This window comes from Amblyomma mixtum, chromosome 8 (genome assembly GCF_055824585.1).
Source record: "Amblyomma mixtum isolate Tamu chromosome 8, ASM5582458v1, whole genome shotgun sequence".
Taxonomy (NCBI): domain Eukaryota; kingdom Metazoa; phylum Arthropoda; class Arachnida; order Ixodida; family Ixodidae; genus Amblyomma; species Amblyomma mixtum.
In genome coordinates this window covers 79,541,839-79,549,459 of record NC_143019.1, presented here as the reverse complement: position 1 = coordinate 79,549,459, position 7,621 = coordinate 79,541,839, and positions in this window count along the sequence as shown.

Here is a 7,621-nt window from a genome sequence, read left to right as displayed (position 1 = left end):
CGGTGCCAAAAACGGCAGCGTCAGCAAAAAGCGCGTGCTAACACATGACCGTGGTGTTCTGAACAATTGGAGGCGCGGCAAGGGGCACTAAAGAGGCAAAGTTCAAGGCAATTCATTGCTTTTGGTTCATTCAGGAGCTTTGATCACAACTAATGCTGCGACGACCCGATGACGATGTGCGTACTGACAATAACCCTGCGCAAGCTGAGGTACATTATGCACACGCAGAAAACGCGATGGAGGCCAAGAATTAATTTGAGTAAAAAGCGTCAATAGCCAGTGTCACACACAGATAATTGGTCTCATATAGCTACGTGAGGTGTCCGACGTAAAGCACAAAAATATTTATTTCTTTCTCATTTATATCCGTAAAGCTCGTTAAACAATAGTGATGAGAAGGCTTTATATTTGTCACATGATCGTTACATCGCCGTGGAAAATGCATGACTGGCGTAAAATTTAAGCTCTTTATTGAGCGGACTTGCGCCCACACATGAATAAGCTGTTCGGCAGCGGCGGTAGTAATAAGCACGCTCGGCGCAAGTCGAATAAACTGCCTGCCGCTCTGGGTGGTGGTAGTGAAAAACTTTTACTGCCCCTCTGGGCCGCACTCAATTGGAGCCTGGCAAGGAGCCTTCGAGATAAGGTGCCCCAAGAAACTACAACCTTCAACAATGCAAAAGCTGTTCCGCGAGGCTGTGATCAATTCAGTTAAACCTGATCTCGTCATGCGTAGCAAATAAAATTAAAAGGCCGCGTTCGGGCGGCTATGAGCACTTAGAAAATTGCAAAGCAGCAATATTAAAACCACCACTTAAAATTGATAATTAGCATTAACGGAAAGACCATATGCAGGCCAAGCTGATGACCATCAGTTCGAGGATTAGAGAAAAGTGTGTCAGCAAAAAAATTCGTATTGGTGAGGCTGACTGTCTTCGTCGACAAATAAGAAAATACTTTCTATCCAAATACGAAAGTTTTTATCATTACGTATTCAGTGCCTGTGCGGTATGCGTCTTTGTCCCTTGTCCCGTTTTGCGCTACCTCACATACCTTGAATCATAGTTACCGACTCGCCCAAGTCTCTACCCTTCAGAAATTGTACGTGAGGGAAACGACCGTACTCGGCGCTGGACAACGGATACAGGCAGTGAGGTAGTATGAGCTCTCAAACACCTCCCGTCGAGAGCACGTCAACTCACTCAAGTACGGAAAAGCTGGGCGAGTCAGTTATGAATTGCCACATTGAAAAACAGCCCGAAAGGCGATGGACGAGAAGAGGACGAGGAAAGCCTCTTCATAGCAAGAACCGCATCCGCCCCTAGTGATGTTAGCCATTGCGATCAGTCGCTTGCTGACAGCCGGGAAGATCTTCTTGAATTCGTCTGCAGCTTTGAAAACGACTCTGAGCCCGTACTTGTCACCAATTCTTTTTTTTAAACGGTGGGAACTCCGTGAACGCATTGGGTAGCCACCGTCGTTTTCTGCGTTTAATTGCACTTTTCTGGCTGAGCACCTTTCTTAATATCCTTGGCCAACTTTCTCAAATTCGCGCTGAGGTCACTTCTGGAAGACCGGCTTCCAAGAACCTTGCAAGAGTAGGGCCGCCTCCATCATGTGGGGACACGACATTTGAAGTGACGCTTTCAGATAAAAGTAACTGTCCTTGTGTGCCCTGACTCATAGCTCAGAACTGATTTGGCCAACCTGGGGCAATATTCCCAGCATACCGGTCTTTCCATGAACATTACGTTGACATCCAAAAACTGGATGCATCCTTCTTTTGGCCACGAAGGCTGTAAAATTTAATCCGCCCGAGCACTCCAGGAACACCCTGGCGACTTGGTCAATAATACCGTCATTTGGATCCCGGATATGCCTGAGAACGCGGTAATCATCGACATATCTCACCACCCTGTTGACCTAGTGTTCCAAGTCCTGTTGTAGATATTTGTCTATTTTTTCCAAGAAACATGTCGCTCAGAACCGAGGCCACTCGGGAACCAATGCAGACGTCAGACTGCTGAAAGCACACCTTGTCATTCCATTAAATATAGGTAGAATCCAGGTAGAGTGCCAAAACCTACAGAAAGCCCTGCACTGAAATTCCACACCATCAATGCTTGCCGTGGCTTCTCGTGCCAGAGACAAGCGCCGTCTTTAGTTTCTTGCTCGCGCGGGGACGCTTTGGCTGTGCCCTAGGCGCAGCCAAAAGAGGAACCTACAGAGCCCCCACATAGACGTCCTGAAAAAAGTCCTGAGAAGGAGTCTTGGTATGACGGAAACTTTTGTCGCCTGGTAGGGGAGGCATTCGCGCGTCTACGCGCGCACATCGCCATTAATACTGGACGAGGCATTGCGCTGGGTTGGGAGACGCTGAGCAGCCCGAATGCCTGGGTGACAAATGTCGTGGAGCGAGTAGAAAATTGTACGGTAATACAGCCGGAACAAGATGGCGGGGAAGGTCTGCTGAAATATCGCACCACAAGGGCTCAGGCGAGCACGGATGAGGAACAATCCATTATCGGAGGGAATGGGAGTTCTCTTCAAAAAGCCCTCAGCTCGCCGTCATCCTGCTGTGCGGAAGAGAATGCGGCCTTGTCATGGTTAAATTTGGAGAATCAACAGCCGCTATACGTGAAAGGGCATCGGCGGCGCTGTTGATGGCACTCTTCACGTGACTGATGTGGGTAGTAAATTGTGAGGTGGAATCGAGATGGAGAGTTCGCGGGACACGTATTTCGAAGGTTGTTCCTGAAAACATACGCCAGTGGCTTGTGATCGGGGAGCACGTGAAACTTACATCCTTCCAGTAAATGGCAAAAGCGCTGTATGGTAGCATAGAGGGCAAGTAGTTCACGGCCGAAGACGCTGTAGCGGGTCTAAGCAGGAAGTACCAAAGGCTGCCACTCGGAGTTAATGAGCGGCTGTAAGACGGATCTGACAGCCACACTAAGGGCATCCACCATCAATCTAGACTGGGCGTTGATGCGTGGATAGATCAGAAGCACAGCGCTCGCGACAGCGTGCTTGGCAGCAGTAAAGGCGGCCTGGGCTTCTGCTGAGCAGGAAATGGCAGAGGACGGGTCACCGGTGGACCGAAGGAGGGCGGTGAGCGGGCGCCGGGAAAAATTCACGAGCCCCACGAATTGGCGTAACTGGCGCAGTGTAGTAGGCTGGGGATATTCCTGGGCGGTCTTGGCATGGGCCGGAAGAGGGCGGATACCATGCGATGATGTATGATGGCCCAAGAACTCGAGGTCAGAGGTGTCGATGACACACTTGGTTCCGTTCACGACCAGTCCATACTTCTGTAAGTGATGGAAGAATTTGCGGAGATGGCGCTCCTGATCTTCAGGAGTAGGGCTGGCGCTAAGTACATCACAGATGTACGCGGACATCGAAGGCCAGGCCGCGCGCGGCCTCAGCGATGAACAGCTGGAAGGTTCGATCCGAGTTGCTGAGCGGAAAAGGCATCCGCACGTACTCAAACCGAACAAAGGGCGTGATGATGCCGGTCTTAGGTATGTCGGCGTGCTCGACGGATATCTGATGGTAGGCCTTAACGACCTCCACTTTGATAAAGATGGTTCAGCCGTCTTAAAACTCCTGGATGCGAGGCAGCGGATAGCTATCGTGAACAGTGTTGGCGTTCAACGCTCGATAGTCCCTGCATGGACGCCAGTCAGCGGGATTCCGCTTGGGCACAAGGTGCAGCAGGGAAACCTACGCTATCGACGATGGTTGTATAATGCCAAGCTTCAGCATGTGGTCGAACTTCATTTAACGATATCCAGACGGTACCGAAACAGGTGGCGTGGACGAGCGGCGACTGGTGGGCCACGGGTGACTATGTTGTGGGTCGCCGTACGTTTAGGCGGCTGATTAAGGATTCAGGGCTTCGTAAACTCTTGAAACTCCCCCAGGAATTTTTTGAACGGCGAGGAAGGCATTAGCGTGCGGATGCCGATGGGAGCATGGTCAGACAGGACTCCAGAGATGGACAGACGAGTCAAAGCATCAGTGAAGCGATGACGTCGCATGCTGACGTCCAAGTCGAAGAAGGACAGAAAATCAGAGGCAATGATCGGGTGGACCATATCAGCGATGACGATGATCCACCGGAAAGTCTGGCGAAGTCCGAAGTCTAGGGTGAGGAAACGAAGACCACATGTCGCCATGGACGACTCGTCAGCACGAAGCGAGAGCCCCGTTGACTTAGAACGGTAAGCCTTAGTCGGTGGCACAACACTGATTTCCACTCACGTGTCTATGAGGAACCAGACCCCAGGTAGCTTGTCGGTAATCCTAAAAACACGGCAGTGACGACAAGCGGGGTTACATGCCGCCGTCAGTGATCTCGGCGGGCGTGTCCTGACCACGAACATGCAGATGTACACTTCGTGGCACGGTGTCGGAAGCGGCGGTGGTACCATCATAGAGACCGAGGGCTGGGGCTCCGAGTATGACGTGCGCTTGAAAGTGAGCGATGGATGGGACGAGGCGAATGGTTCTCCCTGAGCGGGCGTCGCACTGCGGCAACCGAGGCGGTGAGTTCCTCGAGGCGTGAAATCGCGTCTCAGCAGGTGACAAGACATTAGATACGGACGGGTAAGCCACCTCATGAACATGATCAGCGAGCTCCGCCAGGCGGTCGAGGGTTACGTCCCGGCCGTCGCGAGGACAAGGCAAATGGGCTAAGGGAGGCGGTTGAGGAAGAGCTCTCGAAGCAACGCATTGTGGGCGGGGACGTCGCACATTGCGAGAAGCTGCTGCATCTGGCGCTGCCGTTGGGATGGGCGCCGGTTGCCAATTTCCTCCGCGTTAAGGAGCTGCTGGAGGCGGGAACGGTCCGAGGGGCATGAGTCTCTCCAGCACCTTGGTCTTTATGTGCTGATAATGTCTTCTGTTGGTTCGCAGAGAACATCCCAGAGTTCGCAGGCCACATCAGCAGGAAGATGATGCGATGGAGGCTGAACTACGCCTCAATCTACAAATCTAGACTTCGGGTGCTGAGGCCACAAGGAGGAGAGGCGAAGCAGCAGCGACGCGACGACCTGCGGACGAAAGTCCCGTTTCTTGGAGGTGTCGCACTGCTCAGTCATGGTGTTCACCCTTAGTCACCGCTTGTAGGCTTTTGCCTAAGGAGCGAAGGAAGGAACAGCTGACTCTGATCTGGGCAAGAATTGCAATGCTTGCCAGGGCTTCAATGTGCTACAGCCCCGCGCAGTCTTTCTTTTCCTTCTCGCGCGGGCACGCTTTGGCTGTGCCCTAGGCGCACCCAAAAGAGCGTGCTACAAACCCACAATCATGCGCGAACGTTGGTGACCCTCACCTGCGACTTCTTGACGCTCGCATACTCCTCCGTCGCTCGCACCTGCGTATGCAAGTTGAGAGATGGCTTTTGGTTGCATTCTTTCGGACGTTAGTCAGCTACCGTGACCGCGCCAATAAGTCGCGTATCTCCGGCGAGTCACGACGCTCCGCCCTCGGAAGTGGTGCCGGCGGAGGAGCGCCGGCCTTCCAGCGTGCGAAAACTGACGAGAGGAGAGGGAGAGGCGCAAAGACGCTAAAATTGAAATTTCGACTACAGACAACCCAGTTTCTACAAAGCGCATTAAAAAAATTCTTGCTGGACAATATTCGTGAAGTGGTTTGCGTTAACATCCCAGGCACACCGCAACTTTACTACAATTCTTTAGAGCCCTTTAAGCAGTTCGAATAAATTGTTGGACTAAAATCTCAAACCTTTCCCGGTGGTAGGAGGCACGTTTGGAAATGCGAAATCATGAAACTTAATACCTGCACTGTCACAGTTCACCACTGTAGGGTTGCCTGTCATCATTAGCGTTACGTTACGAAGCGCACGGCCTATTTGTGCTGAAACAGACGCCGACAGAGGCTACGATCACAATAGCACGCGCGTTGAAGAAGAAGAAGAAGAAGAAGACTTTATTTCCACCATGTACAGTACACAGATGGAGGACGACGGAAAAAAAGTCGTCAATAGGCGGCTTGACGAGTCCGTCGCCCCACTTAATGAGCAGCGTTTGGTCAACAGGAAGAATTTATAGAGTCAAACAAAAGAAAATGAAAACACTTGATCAGTGCAGAACAGAAGTAAAACAGAGTGGTCCGAAAAATGAAATCCCTGGATAAGTAAAATCATTTATTCATCCTCAGTAAACATAGATAGAAGCTTAGTAGTGCAGCAAATAAATAAATCAAAGTTAGTAGATACATAATGGTTTAACAGTGATGGTAAAGAATAACATAGGCGTTCCATGCCAGAGTTCAAACGGGGTGCAACAAGTTTCCAATATTCTCCATGTCTTGTAACATAATATTGCTCATTTTTTTCTAAATATGCCAGAGTACCAAGGTTATGTATATTATGTCTTACTTCATATTTTCATATTTTATGTATATTATGTTTTACTTCATAGGGAGGCATTTTCAATGAAGTGAGCCATCATCATCACCATCATAATCAGCCTGAGTACACCCGCTCCAGGACGAAGGCATCTCCCATACATATCCATATATCCCTGTATGATGAGAGTAGGAGGGTAAAATGTTTATGGACTAACTCTAATGTGAACACAGTTTGAATGCAAAGGCTCAATTAATGAAAAATGATTAAATAATTATTTATTTAAAATATTTACTTCATACTGCACATCATTTTCAGGTCCAGGGATGGTGGTAAAAAGAATAATAAAAAGAAACAATGTATCAGTCAACGGAAACAGGAAACAGTGAATCATTCTAGTCTGTCATAGTTGAGGGAAAAAATGAAAACTTGAAAACATCCGGCCACGCAAAATAAGGGGTTAGTGAATTCGGATGATGGCGGCTAGTAAGCCTGGAAGTTGAACGAGACAGATAGGTTGAAGGGTTAATTGCTAAATATTTATTAAAAAGCACTGCAAGGAACTGCAATCTTTGGTTAATGCTTCGCTGCTCAAGAAGCCCAAAGCCATAATAACTCATTATTTGTGAGAGAGAGTCACAGCGAAAGAATTTTGAGCAGATAAATCACACAGCTTTCCCCTGTGCTCTTTCAAGACATTTTATATTTTGTTTAGTAAACGGGCCCCAAACAACTCATGCATATTGAAGTTTAGGTCTAATTAGTGAATAATAAGGAAGAAATTTTACGTTAGGTGGGGCGTTTTAAATAATATCTCTAAAGTACAACTTGCGCAGGTCCGAAGAACAAATTTTGTCAATGTGTAAATTCCATGATGAATTGTTAGCAATTGTAACACCAAAATAATTATATTTGGTTTCTTCCTGCAAAGGTGACGAACTTATCATGTGAGAAAAGGATAGTAGAACTCTTTGACGAGAGAAGCGAAGAAAGACCTCTTTTCAGTGCTAAGCCGCATTCCCCACATTTTGCACCAATCAAATATGCCAGCAAGAGAAACATTTAAATCGATTTAATCATTTCTTGAAGTGATTTCTCGAAAAAGTACACAATCGTCAGCGAACAACCTCATATGCACAGAGCAAATAATTGCACTAGTAATATCATTTGTAAAGTAGTTAAAAATAGTAAAAAAGCAAAAAAAGTAAAAAAGTAAAAAAAAAAGCAGTGGTGTTAGGACACTCCCTG